At 43.5% G+C, this 27,141-nt stretch overlaps 1 protein-coding gene across 4 annotated transcripts in view; it reads right to left on the bottom strand.

Annotated features, from left to right (window-relative positions):
• STAG1 (STAG1 cohesin complex component) overlaps nt 1-23,016 on the bottom strand; it is a 378,319-nt gene extending 355,303 nt beyond the window's left edge. For 2 of the 4 annotated variants that reach the window (XM_048863147.2, XM_048863151.2), the window contains exon 1: nt 22,826-23,016. The gene's annotated coding sequence lies outside the window, so the exon portion shown is untranslated. Of the gene's footprint in view, nt 1-12,831; nt 12,851-19,001; nt 21,721-22,825 lie in introns of those variants that run through there. The other 2 variants (XM_048863150.2, XM_048863149.2) reach the window with 2 other exon arrangements.
• Nucleotides 23,017-27,141: the final 4,125 nt, after the last annotated feature.

The following is a 27,141-nucleotide window of genomic DNA, read 5'->3' as shown; positions in this document are numbered from 1 at the left end:
GGCACGTGGTACTTCTTATCTGCCTGCCGCACGTTGGTGGAATAGGCAGGCATTTGCCACATCGTCTTAGCCAGTTCCAGGAGAGGCTCAATAATAGGTATCACCACTCTGGAGAGCGTTGCCAACTACAAAAATATCTGAAGACACTCGGTACCCAACAACAACAGGGACTCTGGTTCATCCGACACCAAGATGTCCCTCAAGTATCGGAACTCCTGTGGTTCTGGTAAGGACATTACCGTAACTGGGGCCAATGGCACCTACAATAATGGGTATACTGCAGAGATTTTAGATCTCAGGTGCCAATACTTGCAGTGGTACCCCCGAATGAGCTGCTTGCATCCAGTACCAAGATGGCTGGTTAAAGCGCATGATGGCATCAATGCAGTGGTATCCTTCGGTGACAGTGGCAGGGCTGAACTCGATGGTACCCTGTGCTCACCCTCCTTACTGGTGGAGGGTATAGATGCCCTTTTGAGCCATGCTTCCTGTCCTTGGAACTCCAGGGCTTTGTGGGCCTACCCATACCCAAGGAAGCGTCCTATGCCTTAGCAGTACCCTCCGAGACAGATCTTGACAGGGACATGGTCTTTTTTGGAGCTGACTCCTTATAGAGTTTATGCTCCTCTTTCTGAGAGTCTTCGCAGCAGGCGCCAAAGACTTCTCTTTCTTAGGGGACACATGTCCTGAGGTTGACAGGGCACTCGATCTGTCCAGGGACAGACATACAAGGGGATCTCCCGACCTTGCTCAGAGGGTGAGCTTTATTTCCCTGTTCTTCATAGCCCTGGACTTAAGGGCCAAACAGAAGGAACGCTTCTAGGAGACCTGAGACTCCCTCAAGCAATGGACACACAGAGTGCCAGTCGCTGACGAGTACAGACTCTAGGTAAAAGGCAACATTTGAAGCCTGGCAAACCAGGCATACTCCACCAGGAGAAGACAAATCTCCTGGAGGGTAAAAGAAAGAGGGGACAAAAAATAACCCTCTCGCCTAAAACTAACTATACCAAAACACTAAAATACAACAATAAACTAACTTTGGGAAAAAGAAAGAGAAGGCCAAGTACACTCTATTCGGACACACTAGGGCTCCATCTCAGGCTGAGGTGGTAGAGAAGGAACTGATGGCAGGTCGCCCAGGCAGCCACGGTATCTGCCACAAGGAGGCATAGGGCACATGCAGTGACAGAATGGACACTGCTAGCTAGAAATCTTCAATCAAGGGCTTGAAAAATGCATGCATACCTAACGTAAAGCACGAACAGAGACACTACTCGACGCAGTAGTAAGCTCCCAGCTGCAGTGTATACATACCCTCTGTAGTAAATCGTTGGGGTATTTGTTAAAATCCAATACCATTTCTTCTTAAAACAAATAAAAAGGGGAACAAAAAGAAAAAAATTCTGTCTGATACTTGCAATTCAGTTGTTGGAAAATCACTGGCAAAGTACACATTACATTACCTTATTATAGGGCTGTCGATTAATCGCAGTTAACTCAAAAATTTAATCGGGATTAAAAAAATTAATCATGATTAATCGCAATCTTAATCACACTTTTAAATAATAGAATACCAATTGAAATTTATTAAATATTTTTGGATATTTTTCTACATTTTCAAATATATTGATTTTAATTACAACACAGAATACAAAGTATACAGTGCTCACTTTGTATTAGTTTTATTACAAATATTTGCACTGTAAAAATGAACAAAAGAAAGTATTTTTCAGTTCACCTCATACAAGTACCATAATGCGATCACTTTATCGTGAAAGTGCAATTTACAAATGTAGATTTTATTTGTGTTACATCACTGCACTCAAAAACAAAATAAATTAAAACTTTAGAGCCTACAAGTCCACTCAGTCCTACTTCTTGTTCAGCCAGTCGCTAAGGCATCAAGTTTGTTTACATTTAAGGGAGATAATGCTGTTGGCTTCTTATTTACAATGTCACCTGAAAGTGAGAGCAGGCGTTTGCATGGCACTTTTGTAGCTGGCATTGCAAGGTATTTATGTGCCAGATATGCTAAATGTTCGTATGCCCCTTCATGCTTCGGCCACCATTCCAGAGGACATGCTTCCATGCTGATGACGCTTGTTAAAAAAATAATGCGTTAACTACATTTTGACTGAACTCCTTGGGGGAGAATAGTACATCTCCTGCTCTGTTTTACCCGCATTCTGCCATATATTTCCTGTTATAGCTGTCTCGGATGATGACCCAGCATGTTGTTCATTTTAAGAACACTTTCACTGCAGATTTGACAAAACGCGAAGAAGGTACCAATGTGAAATTTCTAGAGCTACAGCACTCAACCCTAAATTTAAGAATCTGAAGTGCTTTCCAAAATCTGAAAGGGATGAGGTGTGGAGCATGCTTTCAGAAGTCTTAGAGCAACACTCGGATGTGGAAACTACAGAACCCAAACCACCAAAAAAGAAAATCAACCTTCAAGCTGATGGCATCTGACTCAGATGATGAAAGTGAACATGCGTCGGTCTGCACTGCTTTGGACTGTTATTGAGCAGAACCCCACATCAGCATAGACGTATGTCCTCTGGAATGGTGGCTGAAGCATGAAGGGACATATGACTCTTTTGTGCATCTTGCAACACGGCTATAACCGTGCCATGCAACCGCCTGTTCTCACTTCCAGGTGACATTGTAAACAAGAAGCGGGCAGCAATATGTCCTACAAATGTAAACAAACTTGTTTGTCTGAGTGAATGGCTGAAGAAGTAGGACTGAATGGACTTGTAGGCTCTGAAGTTTTACACTGTTTTATTTTTGAATGCAGATTTTTCTGTACATAATTCTACATTTGTAAATTCGACTTTCATGATAAATTGCACTACAATGCTTGTATGAGGAACCGAAAAATGCTATTTCTTTTGTTCTTTACAGCACAAATATTTATAATCAAATATAAATATAAAGTGAGCAGTGTACACTGTTATGTGTTGTAACTGAAATCAATGTATTTGAAAATATAGAAAACATCCAAAAATATTGAAATAAATGGTATTCTATTTTTGTAATCTTGTGATTAATTTTTGTAATCGATTGACAGTCCTACCTTATTACCCACCCAAGGACTTGGGAAACTTAACTAGAGCTGGGCTAAAGCATCGTTTAGATTGCCTCTTTGGTCATAGGAAAGTGTTGCAAGGTTCACTCTGTCCTCACTAGACAAGCTGACTCTTATTAGATGGAAGAAAAGATGAGAAAAGAAGGTAGGAGGAATAAGATAGGGGAAGAAATTGACACTACAGAGGATGGAGTATCATTTGGTTTGATTCCTCAACACATCTTGTCAGAGCATGTTTCAGAATCAGGAAAAAAAAGACAATGGTATGACAGTATAGCTCTGGGTTTCACCTATTGGTGATGGTGCTGGCCAGGATACTGATGCCATGCATAAGCAAATTACCAACTGCTCCCCAGAAAAGCAACAGATAGCAACCTTCTCTCATGAAAGCTGTAAGTAATAATAAAGGTCCATACATGCACATGCCCTCTGATTTTAAACATTTTGGTCTTTTGGTATTAACAATTCTGACCTAAACACTGTTGACTAGAGGTTTGTCAAAGCTCTTAGTCAGGTAAAGGCAGCTTACATTGTTCCTTGATTTAAATCACTCCACCCTGATGTTATAAGAGGTTGCCAGTGCCAAACACTTCCCATTGTAAACTCATGTTTTAATTTGCTTATAACTTTACAAGCTGTAATTGTTTGGGCTGAAACTTTCCCTGCGGGGTGACTGCCCGGGGCTGAACTGTTTTGAAAAGTTGCAATTAAAAAACAGTTCAGCTGTTTCTCAGACTGAAGTTAGGGGGAAACTATATTGTTTTGCACATGTTAAAATGTTCTTACAATTAAGTTCTAGTGCCTCCAAAATTTGGTGTGTGGACTTTAAATGCAGTAGGGATAGAGAGGGTGATGACTGCCCTTGTGTCAGGGATGTGCCTTTTGCTATCCTTGTGAAAATCCACTGTGATCTGGCTGAGTTATAAAACCTCTAAAAGTCAGTTTGTGCCAAGGATAGGCTTCAAAGTTTTCATGTGTATTGTGCATGCTCCATCCCCACACAGCTTTTATGAGCCCAGATTGTACGTGCACTACCCCAACGAAGTGAATGAGCATCTTCCATTGTAGGACTACAAGGGCTGAGCTACAATTTTCCACTGTAGTGCCAAGCACCAAAACTGGGAGCAGGAAGACTCTCTCTTTTGTGCTGTCGATCCCCGCCCTTGCCCCCCCACCCCCGGGCAAAATCATGAGCCTTTCAGCACTTCTCCACATCTGGCCCCAGTTAACCAACCAGAATATAAGACAGGCCACCTGCCTTAACTAGACCACCATCCAGTCTCTTCCCGCAGTCTCCTGCCTCTTCACAATAAACAATATAGCAGGCGTCCTACAGACCACAGCCTCATTCACAATATCACTCAGATTCACACCCTAAGCCATCCTATGAGCTGAGTAAGTTAGGGATCCTGTGGAAAAAAATATGTAATGTCGTCATTAAAGACTATCAATGTATACACACAGGGGAACCAAATTAAGGATGTATGGGCAAGGATGGTATGTGAAGAGTAACTCAGAATTATTCAGGCACACTCAACACCTGTACATAACAATAGCACCTGTGCCACACTTTTATAAAAAAAATAATTAAAAATTCTCTATCTTCTATATGAACAAATTAATTCTACAAATCAATCTAAGTTGTTGGTGGAACAGAGGGAGAGGAGGGGCCACTAAATCATTCTGTCACTGTTTTTCTGGAAGTTGCAGCAGGCCAGTCAGCTGATAGACCCAGAGGTGCAACTGCTTCTTGTTGTTTTGGCATTGCTGTGTCTGACAAATCATTATCAAGCAAGTCCACTGACTCTCCATTGGGGGGGGGGGGGAGAGTTTTTACTCAAACTATAATATAACCAAGCTCTACTATTTCTCTGAAAGCCAGTGTGGGTTTCTTTAGTTGAGCCACCTCTGGATAGTTTGAATATGCATCAATAACGGCACAATAATTTCTGGCCTCTAGAGCAAAAATGTCCACCTCATCTGTATCCCAGACTCTAACTGATGTGTCTGTAACTTGAATATGGTTACCTACCTACCGGTTTTCTATACATTTGGCATGTGGTAGAAACATTTACCTTAACAATGATATCTTTGTTCGTACCTGCTGAATATATTACTGCTAGTCCTCTTTTTTCCCTAGTTTAACTGGATCACAAAATGCCTACATAGATTCAGAGTCCAAGACCAGAAGGGACCATTTTGATCATCTCGGCTAACCTCTGTTTAACACAGGCCATAGAACTTCTCCAAAATAATTCCCACAGCATATCTTTTAGAAAAATATCCAATCTTGATTTCAAAATGGTCAGCGATGGTCAATCCACCACAAACCTTGGTATGTTGTTCCACTGGTTAAATAAGATCACTGTAATAAAATGATAGCTTATTTGCCGTCTGAATTTGTCTAGCTTCAACTTCCAATCATTGGTTCATGTTATACCTTTCTCTGCTAGACTGAAGAGCCCATTACTCAATATTTGTTCCCCAGGTAAATACTTACAGACTATAATCAAGTCACTTTTTAGACTTCTCTTTGTTCACCTAAAATAGACTCAAAGAGCTCAGTCTATCACTAGAAGGAATGTTTCCTATAGCTTTAATCATTCTTGTGGCTCTTCTATGAACCCTCTCCAATATATCAACATCCTTCTTGAATAGAGGGCACCAGAACTGGACATAGTGCTCAGCAGAGGTCACACTAGTGACAAATAAAGTAACCTCTATTCCTCCTCTAGATTTCCCTGTTTATGCATCCTAGTATCGCCTTAACTCTTTTTGGCTATAGTGTCACAACAGGAGTACATGATCAGCTGATTATTCACCATAGCTCCCTAAATCTTTCAGAGTCACTGCTTCCCAAGATAGAGTCCTCTATTCAGTAAATATGGCCTACATTCTTCGTTCCTAGATGTATACATTTACTTTTAGCCATACTAAAATGAACATTATTTGCATGCACCCAATTTATCCAGTGATCCAGATCATTCTGGATCAGTGGCCTTTCCTTTTCATTATTTTCCACACCCGCAAATTTGGGTCAGCTGCAAATTTTATCAGTGATGGTTTTATGTTTCTTCCAGGTCACTGATAAAAATCTTAAATAGCATAAGGACAAGAACTGATCACGGTGGGACTCCACTGGAAATGCACCTACTCCATGACAACTCCCCGTTTACAATTACGTTTGAGACCTATCAGTTAACCAGTTTATAGTCCAGTTAACGTGCATTTTAATTTTATACGGTTCTAGATTTTAATCAAAATATCATGCTTCACCAAGTCAAACACCTTAGAGAAGTCTAAATATATTATGTCAACATTATTACCCTTATCAACCAAATTTGTAATCTCATTAAAAAGGGTATTAAGGTAGTCTGACAGATTCTATTTTCCATAAACTTATGCTGAATAGCATTCTCCTTTATTTATTTATTAAAGGAATCCCGGATCAACCACTCCATTATCTTGACCAGGATCTATATCTATATTGATGTGCCTATAATTATCGTGGTCATCCCATTTACCCTTTTTAAAAACTGACCCAACATTAGCTTTCTTTCACTCTTCTGGAACTTCCCCACTGCTCCAAGACTTACTGAAAATTGGAATTAATTGTTCAGCCAGCTCTTTTAAAACTCTTGGTGCAAGTCATCTGGACCTGCTGAACTAAAAATGTCTATCTTTAATAGAAGCTGTTTAACATCCTCCTGAGATACTAGTGGAATGGAAAGATTCAGTTACCTATAAAGTTATCATCATATGATGAGACTACATAATCTGTTTTCCCCCCAGTACGGAACAGAAATATTTGCTGAATATTTCTGCCTTTTCTGCATTATTATTGACAATTCTACCATTTCCATGTAGCAGAAGGACCAACACCACTGTCAGGATTCTTTTTGTTCTTAATATATTTTGAAAACTCCTCTTTATTGTCCTGAACTCTGCTGGCCACAGATTTTTCTTGGTGTCTTTTTGCTTCCCTTATGAATTTTCTACGATTCCTAGCTTCTGATTTATATTCATTAATAATAATTTCCCCTTTCTCCCCCCCCCTTTTTTTTTTTTTTTACAATAGCTGCTTTCACTTCCCCTGTAAACCAAGTCAGTTTTTAACTAGTACAGCCTTCTTCCTTGATTGTGGGATTCTAGCTTCTTGAGCATCTTAGTAAGATTTTCTTAAATGATTCTCAATTATCATTCATTTTTCTGATTAAATTCTTCCTCCTGACTGATTTAGCTCATAATTGTTTTCAGTTTTGTGAAACTGGACCTATTAAAGCATCAAGAATATATAAAGACTGGTCTGGATTTATTCTTCATATTATAGATCTGATCAATTCATGATCACTTGCACCTAAGCTACCATTAATTTTTAGTTTTGTTATCAATTCCTCTTTATCTGTTAGGACAAGGCATAGCTAATAAAGAATTCCCTGGTGTTGACTGCAACTCTTTTTGAATTAGGAAATTGTCATCTATAATGATTAGAAATTCCAAGGATGCTTTAATACTGTCCACATGAGATCTCAGGCATATGTCATTCAAATTGAAATCCCCCAATGACGTGCAGGGCTTTTTCCCCCGATACATTAGAAAGAGGTGCCTAAGGAGACAGTCATCCTGGTTCTGAGTGTGATTTGATGGTCTGTAGCAGACACCAGCTAGTATCCCATCTAGTGCTGTATCTGTTAGGAGACTGATCCATAACTATTCAAAGGTTATTTTCTTCCAAGTTATCAGTTACTCAGAAACAGGTAATGCCATTTTTGACAGAGTGCCACTCCATCTCCCTTTTTGCCTACTCGATCTTCCAAAATAGGTTAGAAACATTGATTTTAACATTCCAATTGTGTGGATCATCCCATCAGGTTTCAGTAATACCAACTAGATCAAATGTATGCTGATAAATGAGCAATACTAATTTCTCTGGTCTGTTACTCAAGCTTCTGCCATTGGTGTAAGGCAATTCAAGAATTTCTTCTCTTCATGTGTTTTGACTAATTCTGGTATCATCTCAAGTGCTCATATCATCCCTCTTTTTATCCTCTCCTTTTGCTACTAGTTTAATCCCCTCCTGACTACTCTAGCCAGCCTGTCCCAATGGAGATTGGTACCCCTTCTATGGAGGTGGAAGCCATCCAAACGATACAGTCCCCTCTCCCCAAAGAAGATGGACCAACATTCCACAAAACCACACCACCTCTACTTTACACCACTTACCTTCCTTTAAGAAGAACACCATCTACCACAGAGAAATTATGCCTGTGAGGTACATAGTAGTTAAACGCTTTTTTCCATCTGAGAAGTACAGCATATATCACAGACTGCAGTGTCTCATCCTGTGCTCTATCACCTTGTTACTTTTCCCAGGTGAGGTTAGACAGCACCTGAGTACTCTACCCAGTTGACGTGGATGACATCAGATTCAGTTTCTGGCTCTTGATCTTGATGGAATTATTCCTCCCAAATATTGGACAATTAAATAGATTTCCTTGATTGAAACTTATGTGATGCTTGCAACAGATTCTTTGAAAGAAACAAGTAGCAACAGCTTGCAATCAGTTTCAGTCACAATCAACAGACATAGCTGTGGAAAGCTTTGCGACCGAAGGTGACTAGAGTATCCTTTCCGAATTGCATGTATCTGCGTTCTGTGTTTGTAAAGGTTCTGAATGCCTATACTACAGGTCCCAAGTCAGTCTTTCCTTTGCAGCAGTACTACAACTAGTCCATTTTTAGAGGCATGCAAAGAACTTTTTATATGTCAAAAAACATTAAAATATTGCCATGCAAATTCAGAGATGAGTACTGTAATATTTTTTTCATTTTCACTGTTTCAGGCGCCTCAGCAATCTTCTCATATGCACAGTTTCATCAATTAGATTATCTATGAACTTTCCCAACAAAGTTAACACGCTCATGATCACTTGTAAAGTCTCTTTTTGTTTTGCCCTGACCATTCACAGGGTAGCTTGTATTTTCACAAGACCCAATTGCTGGCCTGATTCCAGATGTAAAATAGGTGTTCTGTCCCCACTGTGACAGTGACACAGGTGTGCCTAACTTCTCTGTTTTCGGCATACTGGAGTGAAGCAGCAGCTTCCCGCCACAGAAATAAGGAATCCATCGCTTGCTGCATCAGTGGAGGTCTGTTTTTCAGGCTGCACAATGATCATGTGGTAATACACGATTTCAGCATCTGTATCCAACTTGTACACAAGGTACCACTGGTGTTCAATGTAATAGTTTAGTATGTCTACCGTGACTACTATTGTATGGAATCAGTGCACAATGGTTTACCACTGGAACAGAGTTCCTTCACTGAATTTACAGTTTTCTTTTGTCTGTATTGTCAGACAAAGTGATTACACTTACAAACTCTGTACTTTTTCCAAATGCTAAACAGAATCTATATGCACATTCACATCCACACTTCCCATGCAGCAGTCTATTGCAGGGTTTTGGCACCTCCCCTTGCACTGTTTTCCCCATGTGTTTTCCTCTTGTGTCTCTCCTGTCTTACTGAGTGATAACCTCATGCATTGTAGGACCCTATCTTATGGATATCAAGCTCAACATACAACTATGACACTGCAGAAATAAGTACTGCTATGAAACCTATCACTATCTTCGCAAATTCCCTTTACAGGGGACTGCAAATCAATATGACAGTGACATTAGCATCCAGGGGGTAGATTTTTTCAGTAATAAAAGAAAACGTAAACTTCTCCAGGAAGCAAATACACAGTATAAAAGGAATTTTGTTTAAATAAGTTCAGGATTTGAGTTTAATTTAAACCAATTCTCACATATTTACAAATGATGTCATTTACTACAGAAAAGTCTCATCTTACAGCACTGTAAGAGAGTCACAAAGCATTAAAGTTAGTGCACACAATGTCTATATATAAAAAAACAGTAAGGCATGCATCTACCTATGCCAACAGTCCTAAACCACTGTAATATCAAATATAACACTCACTACCTTTAAGCTACAGCTAATTTACATGCAACAATTATAATGGAGGTAATGAGTCAGTAATATGAGAGATTGCACAGATGGTGGATTATTTGGCCCAACTGCCACAGTTCTTCAAAGAGTGTATTGAGTTATGCGGTTGGTGAATCAAACTCCCCACAACCCAAAATTGCCCAGCATAATCCTCCCCCAACACAAATCAACAGAACCACCTACACGACACTATAACCAGCACACAAAAAAACCCCTGCAGTGCACACACCTCTCATTTTCCACCTGCACAAATCAATATGTCTCAGAACAACACACTCACCACCCACCCTCACTCATACTTACAATAAAACCATAAACTTGAGCAGCAAAGCCACTGGTCACCACTAGTTCTCATGAAATTTTAGCTACTTATGCACAAAATCTACTCATCTCATCTACTTGAGGTAATGGATAAAAATTAATGTTAGTTTACTCTCCTGGCAAAACACAATATATAAATAAGAGTAACAGAATGTAGCAAGATATGACACTTTCAAGATTAAATCTCAGTGACACTATGAACTCTGAATATCAAGTAAGCCATCCTGTAGTTTACAAGTATATAAAAGCAAACATACTTTAGAGGTAACATTCAAAGAACATACACTTAAACTGGTTAAAAAAAAGTGCAGATAGTAGGAAAGGAATTAAATATTGGGCCTTCGGAATCCTGTGGCAAAAAGGACTCTTGTAATTAAAATGTATAATGCATACACAGAAGAAGTGATTTAAAATTTCACAAGATATTCAGATGTCCATTTTTTAACCCTTCATTTTAATATCTTTTTTGGTTCTTTTTGTTTTACCATCTCAGCCCCTTTACCTTAATTTCCTGTTAGAAGGGAGGGGCTGCTGCATTCTGCTGATAAAGTTAGACACAAAGACCTGTTAGGAAAACAGTGGTATTCTAGCTAAATTAAGTTGGGACAGTGGTGTCACCCTCCTTCTGCATCCTTTGTTAAAGGTTTGACTTAATGGGGAGCCCACAGTATTTCTGCTGATTTGGAGAAAGGATGGGGGTATGCACCACAAGCAAGCTGTTGAAAGATACAGTTGAAAGGAGTGGGAAGATTGAGTTTTGGATTGACACAGCTACCCCATTGCATGGAGCTTGCAGCATGACATGGGAAAAGGAACTCGCAACCTTCAGGTTCATTTCCCTTTGACACCTGGGCCTCATCTAGACTAGGATTTATGGTTGTTATAGCTCAGTGATTCCCTCAACTATAATTCACCCTCTGTCCATATTCCCAAATCTCTAAATTGTGAGCTTGATAAATTACAAATTGTGTCAGCTAATCCAGGTCAAGGCCTAGGCTTTAGCCCTGTTTTAGGCTCAGTGTGTCAGTGTACCTCCAGGTCAGTGCAGGATTAAAACAAATCTAAATCAGTCCCTCAAAATGACCAGTGAGGATGCCTGACCATCTGCTCCCCTCCCAGTTCTCCTTGGTCAAGAGGTCACAGGGTCTAGAACAGGAGTGGGCAAACTAGGAGTCCCCAGTACCATCCCACAGAGCCCCCCCACACACACACCCCATGAGTCCCCACTCCCCCCCCCTTGGTAACATCCTTTATAGAGCCCCCCCATGCTACACCCCATAGAGTCTTCCTCCCCCACTGGGCATTCATGGCCTGCCATACAATTTCCATACTCAGATTTGCCCACCCCTGGTTTAGAAGATACAAATCGGTACATATTGTCCAGCACATTGTTATGGCCTTTCCTTGTGAGCTGTTTACATCAGTCAACTTTTCTTTCCACAAGGTCCTGGATTCAAATACATGGCTAGCAAAAGGCATTACAAGTTGCCTTCTGGCCAGAGGCACTCATAAAAAGTGCCAGTAAACTTTTGGAGTGAGGTGCCATCAGTGCATGACTTTGGTTCCAGTAATAGGAATAAAAGCCTATTACAATGGCATTGCAAAGAAGCTCATCCAGATGGAGATACACTAGACGGGAAACCAATTCAGGGAGGGGATAATGTGCCTGAAAGATATCTGCCAAAAAGCTAAGGATAATGCCAAATATGGAAGGGGCCTTACTCACTTTCAATCTTACGATGAAATGGACCTTATAATTAGCATATGCCCTAACACAATCCCAGAATATACTATGGACAGTAAGGCCTGTCATTCCACTAAAATGGGACAATAATGACCCCAAGCTTCAAGTCACAGAACACTGTGGCTGATACCACTGAAATAGGGCCCACCACAGCTGAAACTTCATGGCCTGGGAAAACGCTGCCAGAATCCCAGAACTTCTAGTAACTTTCAAACACACACATCACTGGAGGTAGATCCAGACTTCAACAATGATGAGAACACATCTTCTCAGCCTTGTAAATAACATTTATAATTTTATATTTGTAAAGATGTGGTCTGGGAGTAATGGTGACCACTGTTAAAAGCTTTACTACTGCAGATGTTACATTTTACAGCAAAAATGTTATGTGTCCCTTCACCCTCATCCCTCCCTGCTTTCCCCACCCCCAATCCTTGCACATAGACATATTCGACAAGGAAGTGGGGGGGAACAGAAAAGTGCACACACAAAAGGTCTGATGCTTAACCAAGTGTATTTTTATTGTTACAACAGTAATGGGCAGATTTCAACTGACATACATGCAAACAGCAAGTCATAATTCATTAGCCATATAAGGAAATGCTAATCCACATACAGCTCACATGTGCCACTGTGCCAGTTAATGGTACTTACGGCATATGCTGGAAAAAAGCAATACAGGGAAACAGTTCTCCTCCATAAAGCAAAGCATAAGCCACACACCTAAAAAAACAAAAACACAACACAAAGGTGTCGAACACACACCTGCAGTTACTTGGGGAAGAGGAGGTATTGCATTCTGCAAGTACCAGTAACAGACTTTACCTTAAAAGCCTGTTAATTTTAGATCTTTTTTGCCCATGCCTGTGAAAAAATGTGAGAAAACTTTTCACTAAGCAAATTCTCCAAGGGATCAAGTAAATTGTGTGGAAAGCTAAGCCAGCCTCTGCCGCCTCCTCCCCCCACATCTCATCTCAAACAGAACTCTTGCCTATACCTTTCCTCCAGTAGTCTGGTGTTATCTAAGAGATGAAAAATTCAACTGCAAATGTTGCTGAATTTTGTCCAACTCCCTGCAACATTTGTTCCCTTTTCCACTTTGGCAACTCCAGAATACTGCTATAGTTCACAGTAGCCACTACCTAAAATAATATGGAATATTTACTGCCACTGTTCCCCTTGGCTTTTGAGCTTCTACCTTGACCCCACCACCTGATCATTAGTATTAAATTTTTAAAAAATTACTTCATCTAAACTTTGAAAAGTAAACTAGTGACAAAAGGGTGTCTACCACCCTAACACTGGAGAAGGTGAGAAAAATGCCTCAAGTTAAGTTTGGCATGTGAAACCATAGATAAAAGCATCCATGTTGCTGGAAAGTAAGAAAAATGTGATAAACTATAGAAATTATGCTTATATACTCCTTTCCCTGATCCACCCTTTTTTAAAAAAAAAAAGTTCCCTCTACTTCCTCCCAGGACATCTCCAGGGTTACACTTAAAAAAAAAAAAAAAAAAGAGAGAGAGAGAGAGAGAGAGAGAGAGAGAGAGAGACACACCCATGAATGCCTCAGAAACATTGAGCAACCACCTCATCAAGCAATGAAGAATCAGGGCAGACGTGCTACAAGAGTTCCAAAGGGAAACTGCTGGTCAATATGACCAGTGTTATCAGCTGGAGCTAAAAAAGACAAAGATGCTTGAAGAGTTGGTGGAATAGACCAAAGCCAGGACTGAGGACAACAAATGCAGAATACATACATGATCAGGAAATCGAAGTACAGGACAGGCAGATCTTTCCAGTTCTAATGATACAAAAGAGTAGACAACTAGCCTGACCACTTTGGTTCTATGCCTGCACTCACGTCCTCATCCCCACAGTGTACACCACAGCCACTTTACAAGTGCTCTTTGCACACTACACTGGTCTCTGGGAAGAGTTTGTAAGTAGTAATACATGGAGCACATCACAGGACACTGACAGTACCAGGTCGAGTAATCAAGAACACTCAGGGAAACAACCCATTTCCTTCCTTCCCTGACGAACCAATGGATGCACCCCACCCATGTACTTATTCACCACACCAATACAGACCTGGACTCTAAATACATTCTATGGGTGGCATACCCAAGATCACTTATCTACTGACATTTTAAAAACTCCCGTTTCCCAATCTGGGTCTATGCTGGTTATGTACTATGTATATATCTTATGAACCTTGTAACCGACACTTATAATCCCTCATAACCCAAGCCTGACCCCAGATGTACAGTACCTTGCTTCTTAATTTGTGTAAATTTGATTTTAAAAATTAACTTTAACAACATTTTTACTTCTGTCAAAGTCCAATGGTCCATGCTGTCAAGTGGAGAGACTCTGTGTACTGATAGCAAATTTGAACTCTGTTGAGTCAATAGGTCGGAAATTGCTGCAGACACAGATAAACCCTTTGTGATAGTCACAGTAGATCTGAGAATCACTGTTGTCTTGCCCAACCTGGGACAATAACACCAGCCCTGGTTTTGTGATATTTGATTTTCCTGAGAACTCTCTGAATTAAAGGAATTGGAAGAATGCATAGAGGAGATCTACCCAAAAAGTCTAGAAAGTATGGATCCAAGATGAACTGATTGTCTGCTCGTACTGTGAAGCAAAACCACTGGCATCTGGAAATACATCTTGCCAAACATTCCCAGAGAGGGAAATATTGTTCACTACCAATTCTTGAATGATCACTCATGCTGACTGTGTAAATGTCTGCCCCGCTGGTCTGCCAATATATTGTCCATGCCTGCAAGGTGTAGAGCTATAAGATTAGTTTGGTAGACTATGCACAACTCCCACAGGGCTATACAACTTTGCACAGGTGACAGGAATGTGCTCCACCTGTCTGTTGGTATAAAACATTGTAGTCAATACCTAAACCACTCCACTCTGCAGCTGAGGTAGAAAGGGCTCAAGAGCCCAACATATGAAGGATGCATCTCTCAATAATGCAATATCAATTTCATAAACATGCCATCTGTACGTGATATACAGTGTCTTGCTAGCCAATGAAGAGAGCTCATCTTTAGATACGCACAGAGTTACGTACATCACAGACACCATAAGGCAAATTGTGTAAGGAAGAACATCAATCACCATATAACGTGAGTTCTCCTGTTCCACTTCTAAGTACCTTTCTTCCAGAAGGAAAGCACTGCCTTTTTGAGAGCTCCAACCGAGATCATGACTTTTATTGGCAATTCTGAATGGTGTGATTTTGTCCAATTTATTTTGAATGAGGTATGTATTTATAATGTAGCTTTTGCTCCAGATCCTTCTATTAGAATACCATGAGGTGCCAAACATTCAAGTCAGGATATGGGTATCCTGACGTCTCAATTGTGCCTGTACTGCTGAAAAAGGTTTTATCAACACTTGAGGTGGCATAAACATACCAAATGATAGGACCTTGTGTTGATCATCTCCCCCACAACAAGCTTCAAGTATTTTCAATGCAAATATCTGACTGAGATGTGTAAATAAGCATCTTGCAAATTGAGAACCCAAACCCAATCTTGGGTGGATAAGGATGTGAAGCTATAGTAAGCATGAGAAAACTGAATCTTCTTATGACAGAACTGAGCTTCCAAAGGTCTACAATGAGTTGGAGCCTCCTTGGGGATCAAAAAGTACCTGCAATAAAATTCCTTCCCCAAAACTCTTCAGGAACTAACTCTAGTAGTGAACCAACTTCTGATCTTAGCAAGTTCTCATGAGAAGGATCCCTGAAGAGGTATGAGGAAGCAGGAGTTGGGCAGAATACTAGTGTCAAACTGAATGGAATAATCCTGTTAATCTCCAAGATTCATGATCTGTGGTGACAGTACGCCAAGGCTCTAATAAATGGGAGACGGTTTCCAAATGAAAAAGAGGCTGTTTGCAGGTTTAAATCCCGTTTGTTTTCATGAATCCTGTCAAACCAAGAGGCCAGTGCAGAGGTAGATGAGGCAGCAGATCTACCTTTTAACTTATAAGTTTGTAGGATCTGTGTGTCTATTGAAGTTGAGCTGATATTTCCCTGAAAGGAACAGAAAGCAGAGACTGTCCCTAGTAACAAAACACTGGTACCCCTAGACTTTGTTGTAGACTTGTATCTTTTATTTTCTCTAGGAGTTTCTCTTTTACAGTTAAGCAGCCCTTCACCATCAAATAGTAAGTCTCTATCCAGGCTCTTCCTTCCAGAAGTAGTCCAGATGAGCATAGCCACAAGTAGCACATCAAAGTAACCGAGGGTGCTACAGCTTTAGATGCTAGATCAGAAGTACTGAAGGAATATCTCAGGGTGTGGTTAGCGACCAAACAACCTTCAGTAATCAATGCTTTGACCAGTTTGCTCTTGTCTTCTGGCAGCAACTGGGGAAACAGTGCTATTTTCCTCCTATAAATGATATTAGTAATAGGACAACACAGCCTGATAACTAGCTATTTTAATGTCCAGAGCATCTAGCTTCTTACTTTCTCTGTCAGAGATTGCAGAGTGGACTTGAGTCCCATTACCTCTTTGAGCTGCAGATCCACCACTAACGAATTTTGAGAAAGATGGGTGTGGAAAGCCCTTAGGAGACAGTTGGTACAACCTGTCTCCTTTTTTAGAAGTTGCCAAGATGCAGGGTTTAAGTGAGTATTTTTCACTGGCTGTAATAAACTGTCTAAGAGGACAGACTCCTAGAGGATGAAACCAAAACATCAAAAACTGGATGTATAGTTTTCTTTGATGCTACTGAAGGGATTTTTAAGGTAGTTATCCTTCCTATGAACTCATGAAATTGGAGCATATCTTTGGAAGGAGAGGAAGATGATGTTGCACCCCAACAGTCATCCAGTGAAGTTTAAACATCAGTAGCTGTATCTGCATTCAGACAGTCAATAAGATGTTCTACTTCCTCTTCAGACGGTATGTGTAGGACTAGTAAAAGGAGATGGTTCCCTAAATATCAATGACCGCGATAGATCTGGGAAGAACAGATCTGGTGCAGGACATTTGTACTAAACCCTGGCAGAAGGCTTTGCAGCTACTTTTCTTCAGACCTCTTAAAATTAGGATAATACCTAGGGAAGAACCATATGACCACATTGCCCATGTGGTATCTCCCAGTCCTGCCAGCACCCAATAGGTAACTCCCCAGCATAATCCCTTGGAGAGAGATGATGATCTTGCAGTCTGAAGAGATGGAAACAAGAGCTTTGATAATGCGTTGTAGGTTCCCTAATCTATCTTCTGGGAAGAAAGCAAGGAAAGGTATGAGACCAGTTATGGTCTGATTTGGGCTTTGGATTCACATTCAGATCCGCATTCAAAGAAGTCTCTAAAGGTAAGAACAGCAGCTTGAGTAATTGCAAAGTTGAGAAGCTCAGACATATTTCCCTGGAGAACCAGTTGAGGTCTTAGGGGGAGGTTTGCATAGCTAAGGAAACAGGTTTAATCTTGCAAGATTTTTTCCTTCCTGGAGAAAGAGAAGGAAGAACTGGCTCCAATGCCTTACACTTCTTTCCTCTACCTTTGGACACTGATAGAAACTTATCCAGCGCTGTAATGGAGGACCCCAATCCAAAGGCATATCTGAACAAAGGAGTTCAAGGAACTCTATGTGATGAATTTGAGCCATCATAGTAACCAAGGAATTAGTAAAATCTGATATCTCCAAGGAAGCATTAGGTGAATTACAGGTTTATAAAGAGGTTTCAAAGGTCTTTAGAGGTCAGAGCCTTATGAGAATGCTTTTGAACTGCAGTGAGCAGAAATGGGAAAGCAGATTCTTTGAGATATGCTCTTGTGGACTGTTTTTTTTCAGCAGAGACCAAGCATTTGTGTTCAGTCAAAGCTGATCTTTGTGGATTCATAGTGACTGGAACGGTTGGTGTAGCTACAGTCAAGGAAGCAGATATCTGCAGCAAGACACTGTCAGACTTCTTAGCTCCTTCAATGGTCAGAACCAAGACTGGTCTCCCAGCACTTATGGATTCCTGCCAGAAGGTTTAGCTACTAATGCTTCCTGCAATGGCACAGCCTGGAGGTGATTCTGATGTTCCTTTCTGGTCCTCGGGTGAAGGCACTGCACACAGAGCAACAAGAAGGCGAATGACCTTCCATAAGTAGGCCAAACCATGCACCTGTGGATATGAATCAAGAAAAGTGGCAGGGCAAGAAGAACACCTTGAACTCTTGTTCCTTAGTTTTCAATTATAACATGTGCGATTTCAGAGCCTAAATCTCTTTTTCCAAAGTGATTTTAGGCACTTTGGATTTAGGCTCCTAAGTGCCTAAATCTCTTTTGAAAATGAGATTTAGGCTCCTAAAAAACAGTTAGGCATTGCAACCAAAATCTACCAAAAATCCTTGGTAAAAAACAACAAACAAATAAAATTTAAAAATTGAGTATACTAGAAACATGACAGCAGGCCTGGGAACAATCCATTCTGAAGGACATGATGAGGTTTCTAGTCTATCTACCACCACAGTTGGAAGGAACAGAGGCACTCAGTTCCAAATGTTCAGAACTGTAAGGGAAAGGAAAAACAAGAATGCTCCAACCGTCATTGCTACTAAAAGATTCCACCACTGCAAGATGCACAGTTGGTGCATCCCCAGATTATTCTTTGAGGGGCCTCTGCACAAATACATTTATTGACAATGCACAGGTAATATCACAAAGAATGAATCGCCATTACTGCTAGAAACATGAGACAGACACAGCTCCCAACAAAATCCATGGTAATTGCAAATGCATTCCCAATCACAAAGTGCATTGATAGTCTCCATACGAATTTCCACAGCTCACCTGGTGCTAAACCCATGAGCCAGTCGTCTGCTTTCCGGCTGGCTGAAAGCTGCTTGCAAGGCATTTGTGTTTCCCAACTACTCTGATGGAAAAATCAAATATGCAGAAAGAAACACATTCCTGTCACCGCAAGAACATTTTGTAGTGACCAGTCATTATGATTAAGTAAGCTTCTCCATCATGTTTTGAGCCGTCCAGAAGCACTTTCAATCCATCTGCCAAGGTTGTAGTTACAACGTCTTCTATCTGAGTGCCTTGAGTCTTCTATCTGAGTGCCTTGAGTCAGGGTAAGTCTCGTGATGACCCAGGGAAACCGTGGGTAGCAAAGTCCCCAAGAATAGTAGTGGGAACATTGACATATATGTTGTTCTACAGAAAAGCGCTCCTGCCTGCTCACAAACAAATACTGCAGAGTTCCTAAACATCCTGGTGTCCTATACTTTGCTAGTACTTGCAGTATTTATACCCATAAACCACTCCCAATGGTCTAAAACACCTGAATCACGATTGAGTAACAGTCCTTTTTATTAATGTACTCATTTGCACTCTGTGGAGAGCAGATTCTACAGTTTGGAATCCCAGCTGCAAGAACACCTCAATGATTTCAGGGACAGTAGCCGCCTTCACAACATGTCTACAGCCCAGCACTTTTATAGCCAAACAAAGCGCCACAGACTAGGGCACTCACAATGAACCTACCAACCCTAAACTTATTCCCAACAGACAGGAAACTGGCAACATCTGACACTTACTAGAGAGTAACATACACCCATCTGACCTGATATTGAGGCCTTGTCATCTGAGCCTGATGGATCCTCAGACAACTTCAAAAACGCGCCCTTGTTCATCTGAAAGTCTGCACTCACTACTGGTCGTCCAAGGTCGCCAGAACCAATAGTCCCAACACTATGTTTGAGGGCTAGGCCCAGACCACCACTCAATCTACTGCATTTCATTAACCAATAAAGAAATCAAAATAACTGATAAGTATCTCCTGCAGCTTGTTCACCCATAATTCACATTTGTTTGGACTGCCATTCCTGGATCAGCAATCCACCCAGGACACCCTCACTGGGAACTCTCATTGGCTGGAGAAAAAATAAGATTGCAGTGAAGTGCAGCAAGAGGCACTCAAGTGAGGAATCCAGGCTCTCAGGCAAGGAAAGGTGCTCACAACCAGGTAGCAGATAAGGGTACAGCCTTCCAGCCCCAGGGAATTCCTGAGATCATTTATTAAAGTCATCTAGTTATCTACAATCCACAAATGAACAAATGAGACCTCTCAAAAGACCACACAAAATCAGCTTGGCCCAGGAACTCTGGAATGCATAAATCATTGACCCTAACATGAATGAATGATGCAACAATGTACATAGAAGGAGACTAAAATTTTAGACACATGACTACTGTGTGTAGATGTGATCCATTATGTTATTGTAATGGAGATACCCAACTCAAATTAAGAACAACCCAGGTAACTCTATTCTAGACAAGGCTTTACCTCCAACAGCTACCTTATGGCAGTCTTAGAAAGTAGAAATAGCAAGACCTATTACCCATGTACTCAGGCCTTCACCTATCCCTGCCTCTCCTAATGTCAGAGACCGAACCTACCTGAAAAACCAAATTCAAACCATAAATATGTATATTTCAATTATAATGCAAACTACTTTACATTCCCCTTGTGAGAAGCCAAAGGTCTCCCATCCACTAAAACAAGCAGGGGTGGGGAGGGGGAATCCCTGCAGATTACCAGGGAATGAGGGGCATTCGAGTGGTGCAAGGCCATCAAAGAGAAATAAAAACAATTCTTGGAAACACAGCGAGTTACCCTGTCTCAGCAGCCCCTATCTTCTCATCCACAGGTCAATACACTGCTGCTGCTCCCCTCCCTCATGCTGCTTTTACCCTTTCTGCCAGATCACAGCATCACCTCTTCCCCCTGCTAACACCATGTCACCTTGCTCCTGCCCCTTCCTCACCTTCAGATCTCAGTGCTCCCAGTCCCAATGTTTTCTTTTGTTCCCAGGACTTAAAGCTGCTGATGCTGCCTCTACCCCACCTCACTAGGTACTGTGCTAGTAATGCTGATGATGGCACCCTGCTTCCCAAGTCACAAAGCCACAATAAACCATAACCCAATCCCAGTCACAGCACCACTGCTCACCCCGCCACCATGATCACCATACCACTGCTGCTGCCAATATCCCTCCTACCACTATGGGTCACAGTACCACCAGTGCGCTTCTGCCCACCACCCCATAAGGCTACAGCATCAGTGCCATTCCTGTTCACTTCACCCCCAGGTCACAGGGCATGCCCTGTTGTCCACCTCCCCCTTCCCTGCCCAGCTCACAGTATTACCACCACCACCACTGCCAATCAATTCTTCACACAGGTCACAGTGCCATTGCTGCCACTTCCCAGACATACAAATCACTACACCTCCACCCAATCCACAAAGGTCAAAGCTCTGATGACACTCCTACCCACTATGTCCCTCCCAAGTGACAACTCTGCCAGAAATATCCCCCCACTTGCCCCCTCCAAGTCACAGTGAGGCTGCCAATGATCCTTAACCCCAACAATTCCAGATTATTGCTTCCTATGTCCTCCTCCAGCCACTGCTGCTGCTGTCCACCTCCCAAATATCACACCACCATTGCTACTGTGGCCCACATCCCTGCCCAGGTTTGCTGCCAATCTTGCTTCTATTGCACACCTCCCACCCCTACTATACACTTGCCCCTTCATCCCCTGGTCACAGCACTGCCGAACACCCTGCTCCTGCTACCCACCCACATCACCCTTCCAGTCACAGAACCACCAACCCACTACTGCTACCCATCCTCCAATCCACGTCATAGCACCTTCAATCCCACCCCTGCTGCCCACACTGCTTCACAGGTCACAGCACTGCCCAACCCCACTCATATTTCCCAGCTCCCTCTGCAACTCACAGTGCAGCCAATTATCCTACTGCCCACCTCTCACCCACATCCCAGCACTACCACCAACCCCACTCCCATCACCCAGCACAGATAACAGGGCTACTGCCTGTGCTCCCACTGCCCGCAGCCTGCCCCATCTGAAAGCATTACAGCCCCCACCACCCGCCCCAGCCAAGTGACAGCGCTGCACCCCCTGCTCCACACAGCCCAGCCTAGGTCACAGCGCTGTTGACCCCACAGCCTGCCCCAAGGCACAGCACCGCCAAACACCCCCCTCGCACTCTTCAGCCTTACCCCAGGTCAGAGCCCAACCAACCCCACTCGTGCTCCCACCGCCCACCCCAGGTCACAGGACCGTCGTCGCCCGCTGCCCCCTCCCTCAGTCCACAACGCCGTGCCCCCCCCCCCAATAACAGAAGCCGCCGACCCCGCGGCCGCCCCCTCTACGATGACAGAGCAGCCAACCCCGCTCGCGCTCCCACCACCCGCAGCGGGTCGCAGCTCCAGGGGTTGCTGAGGAAACAGTGGACCTGGCCCAACACAAGGCAAGGGGACCTTAGCCCCGCGCCGCCGCTAAGGCCCAGGCCCAGCGGCAGGAGAGGCCGCTCTGCCCGCCCGACGCCCCCGGCAGCCCCGCCGGAGACAATGAGATGGCGGCGATCGCCCCGCCCGGGGGACCCGCTGCTCCGGCAGGAGCCGCGCCGCCCCGCCTCCTCTGCTCTCTCCTCCCCTCCCGCACGGGCAGCGCCAGCTCCCGGCCCAGCCGCCGCGGAGACCGAGCGAGCGGCCCCAACCCGCTGCCCCCGCCCCCCGCGCCTCCATCTTGGATCGGCGCCTTAGAGTCGTGCCCCCCCCCCCGCGCGCCCCGCTCACCTCGGGCCGGGCAGCGCCCCTGGAGCCTGCACTACGGCTGGCGCGTGGGGTCTAGGTGGGTGCGGGCCGGAGCCAGGCCGGGGCCGGGGCGGTGGCGCTCGCGGGGGCCGCGCTCAGCGGAGCTGCAATCCTAAACCGCCATCTGGCGGCATTTCCGACCCGCCAATGGCGCAGCCGCCGCCGCGCGCCGGAGCCCGGGCGCCCCCTGCCGGCCGCACGCCGCCACTACCCGCTCCCGAACTAGCCGTTCGGCCCCGCCTCCGTCTGAGCGCGGCACTCGGGGGCGGGGCGCCGCAAACCACTTTCGCGCGAAAACTGTGGACATGCGCAGAGCGGTCTGTGCCGGTTCGCCCCCATGGACATGAGCCGTGTGCGCGCACGCTATCCTGACGAGCGTAAAGCGTCACGGTTTGCCGGTGTTTGTCTCGGCTTAGCGTGGGCGGGGCCTGCCCTTGGGGCTGGGAGACAGGAAAGAACCTGGGGGCCCTTCAGCTCGCTCTTCCCATGCCCCTCCGCCTGAACTCCTCTTCTAGGGCGCCAGCTGGTGGGCGGAGCGTGTGCGAGGGGCCATGGTGGAGCCTGCCGGGCCGCGTGCGTGGGGCTGGGGCGTAGGGCTCGCGCCTTCCTTCCGCGCGCCCCGCTTCCTCCGAGCCGCGCACTGACCTGAGGCCCGTAGTGCCCGCAGCAAGCCGCGTCCCGGGGAGCTGGGTTGTCTCCCGCTGGACCTTGCTGTGTGAAGGACGAAATAGCCCCTGGGGGTGGAAGCGAGTTTGGAGCTCGTGGTCCCTAGTGTGCCGCCTCGTCCCCTGCTCCTCTTGGCGCCTGTTCTGCCTAGGGACGGTACTTGGGCCGTCGGGATGCTCCAAGCTGCCCTCTAAGGCAGGCCTGGCAGGGTTTCGTTTGCATCTGACCCCAGGCCTACTTTCAGGTTGTTGTACAGCATAGCACTGGTATCTTGGCGTGAACTGATTCTGGTATGCCATTCTGTGCTGCCTCTGACCCAACCAGCCAGAACCGTGGCTTGAATTAGGAGGGGGGAAAGTGGTGTTTTTCTTCTCTGGTCCTCCCACAAGCCACTGGAGACCTGAGAATGAAATAGTTGTCACCACAGGTTGTGTAGATCTTCAAAATAAGATCCTACCGACCTTGTTGGTCTCTTTCAGTGGTGTTGAGGTATGCCCTTCAGCAGAATTGAGGCCCCATAGGCATGTACCTTGGGCTTTGCCTCCCAGTCTTGTGATGAGTCAGAATCTTAGCTTTCATGAAGAAAAGCTGTGTTTCTAGCCTTTATGGTTGTTGGCTGATGGGGGAAGCTTTTTGATATGAACCAAATGTAATTAACGTGGGGACATCTATCTAAGTGCAGACTCCAGCAGAGGAAGATTTCCCCCCACACCAAAGCAACTCTAAAAAGAAAAGGAGTACTTGTGGCACCTTAGAGACTAACCAATTTATTTGAGCATGAGCTTTCGTGAGCTACAGCTCACTTCATCGGATGCATGCCGTGGAAACTGCAGCAGACTTTATTTATACACAGAGAATATGAAAAAATACCTCCTCCCACCCCACTGTCCTGCTGGTAATAGCTTATCTAAAGTGATCATCAGGTGGGCCATTTCCAGCACTCTGACTTCTTTCACTCAAGGGATGTGTGGTCAAGCTAGTAACAAGGCTTTCATCTCCCCCTAGGCTCTGGGGTTGGCTTCCAGTTTCAAGACAGACATCCCTGGCTCTCCTATTCTGTCTTTTCTGGGTCCAATGGACAGAAAGGGGAGAAAAAAAGTGACGTTATCTAACCAAGTGTCATGCTGGTACTTGCAATAGACCTATAATTCACTACCAAAAACTTCGTTAATCTAGAGTTCGGGTTGTCTAACGCTACCTTGGGCCATTCCAGAATTAACCTTAACCTCTGAAAACCAAGAAATGCAGAGTTAAGATAATGTCTTGCACACTCCCTTAGCATTGCTTGGAGCTAGCAGTAAGCATTGGGACAAAACCAAAACTTCACCTATCCTTAATAAAAAAATCTATGTGCATGTTGTGTTCAACACAGTTTTATTCTATCATTCATTTTCATACACTCTCACTATGTTAGATGTAGCTGAATTGATCTAGGGATAAGTTGCAGAAAATTGGTAGAGCTTGCCCTGCCATTTGTGAAGAGATGTAGCTGCAGCTCCTATTTTCTGCCTGTGTTATGTAGGAGATCCAAACAGAAGTTCACAATGACCCCCTTGCTCTAAAATCTAAGGGCTAGGAAGTATGACAAGAAGCAACAAACAATACGTGTTTTAATACAGCCATGTGTATATATGTGGGAACAAAGATTATAGGCTATACTTACAGTGATGGGGAACTCTATCATGGGAAGCAGTGACTGGAAAAAATAAGGGAGTCATGATGGATGATCACCTGAACATGAGCTTCCACTGCGACGCTTTGGCCCAAGGTATTAATGTGATCCTTGGATGCATAAATGACAGTGTTGAGTAGGAGTGGGGAGGTGATTTTACCTCTGTATTTGGTACTTGAGTGAATTCTGAGAAGAGCCACAAGAATGATTAAAGGATTAGAAAATATGTGTTATAGTGATAGATAGGAGCACAAATCTGTTAAGCTTAACAAAGAGAAGGTTAAGGTATGACTTGATAATGGGCTCTTCAGTCTAACAGACAAAGGTATAGCAAGATCCAGTGCCTGGAAGTTGAAACAAGACAAATTCAGGCTAAAAATAAGGAATAAATTTTTTAACAGTGAGGGTGATTAACCATTGAAACAGGTTACCAAGGATCATGGTAGATTCTCCTTCAATGGCAATTTTAAAAATCAAGACTGAATTTTATTTTTTAGATATGCTCTGGTTCAAAAGAAATTATTTTGGGGAAGATCTTTGGCCTATGTTATACAGGAGGTTATACTGGGTGATCGTAATGTTTCTTTCTGGCGTTGGAATCCATGAAGATAAGAGAATGAGTGTTTCCCCCTATTTTAACACTTAAATATTTTCAGTACCCACCAGAACGCCATGTCTGCACCTCTCTGCTCTCCATGCTATTGCTCCTGGGGCTTCTATGAGAGTGATGTTTCAGCAGGAATCCTTAGGACAAGGATGTATAGCTGCTAACATCTGGCAAGTTTCTGGTGGTTTGCCAGGCCATTTGGCAGTAGGCCATTTGTTGAGTGTAGATTGGTTTTAGCTAGCTCATGTTTGCTAAGCCTGTCCTAAAATTGACTTTTATCTTAGTCAAGACAAGGTCTACTCTTGTCCACTTTCTCCACATGCTCCAGAAGGATACAGGCCTATGATTGCTGAGGTATTGGTTGGGGTATCGCTCAAAAGGAGCAAAGTTAAGATTGTATGGGGGGGGGCATGTTTTTGCAGCAAATTCCCTTCATTTTTGGAGGAAGGTACAGTTTAAGGGCACAAGGGGGCTTCCTGGGTATCCCTTGCTGCCAGTCAGTTACCAGCTCTGCCTTCCTCATGGCCCCTCCATGTCTCCCTGGTAGGGCTGGAGAGAAGGTGGTAGCCAATGGGCCGTGAGGAGTGCATCTACCAACTGGAGGCAGGAAGTGGCCCAAATGTTCCTACTCTGAAGCTAGTGTAGGGAGCAGTGAACGGACTTGGCACGCCAATCTGCAACATAGGAATGAATAACTCTTTAGCTATATTTAAGAAGGGAGCAAATGCGGGAGAAGTGATCCAGGCAACTACAGGTCCATTAGTTTGACTTCAGTAGTATGCAAGGCTTACAAAAAATTTTGAGGGAAAGAATAAGTAAATTCATTAGGAAAAGGGAATGTAATGTAACGAAGGTTTACCAAAGGTAGGTTGTGCCAGACTAAACTGATATCTTTCTTTGAGAAGAAAATTTCTTTTTTTAGGTAAGAGAAATGCAGTGGATCTAATGTATTTGGACTTTAGTACATCATTTGTTACAAAATCACATGGGAAATTGTTAGTTAAGATGGAGAATATGGGGATTGGTTCAAGAATTGTAGGGTGGGTAAGGAATTGGCTAAAGGGAAGATGATAGGTTGTGTTGAAAGGAGAACTGTCAAGCTGGAAGGAGATTACTAGTGCAGTGCCTCAAGGGTCGGTCTTGGGACTGAACTTCATTAATACTTTTATCAATTATCTAGGAACAAAAGGTAGGAGTGTGCTAATGAAATATTTTGATGACACCAAATGGGGAGGCATTGTCAATACAGAGAAAGATTGCATTATATAAGAAGAACTGGATGACCTTAAGGTGGGGAAATGGAAATCATAGAAATGGATGGGATTTAATAGTACTAAGTACAAAGTCATGCAC

Source organism: Caretta caretta, chromosome 9, assembly GCF_965140235.1.
Source record: "Caretta caretta isolate rCarCar2 chromosome 9, rCarCar1.hap1, whole genome shotgun sequence".
NCBI lineage: Eukaryota > Metazoa > Chordata > Testudines > Cheloniidae > Caretta > Caretta caretta.
The sequence above is the reverse complement of the archived record's forward strand: the minus strand, read 5'-3'. Positions and strand labels throughout refer to the sequence as shown.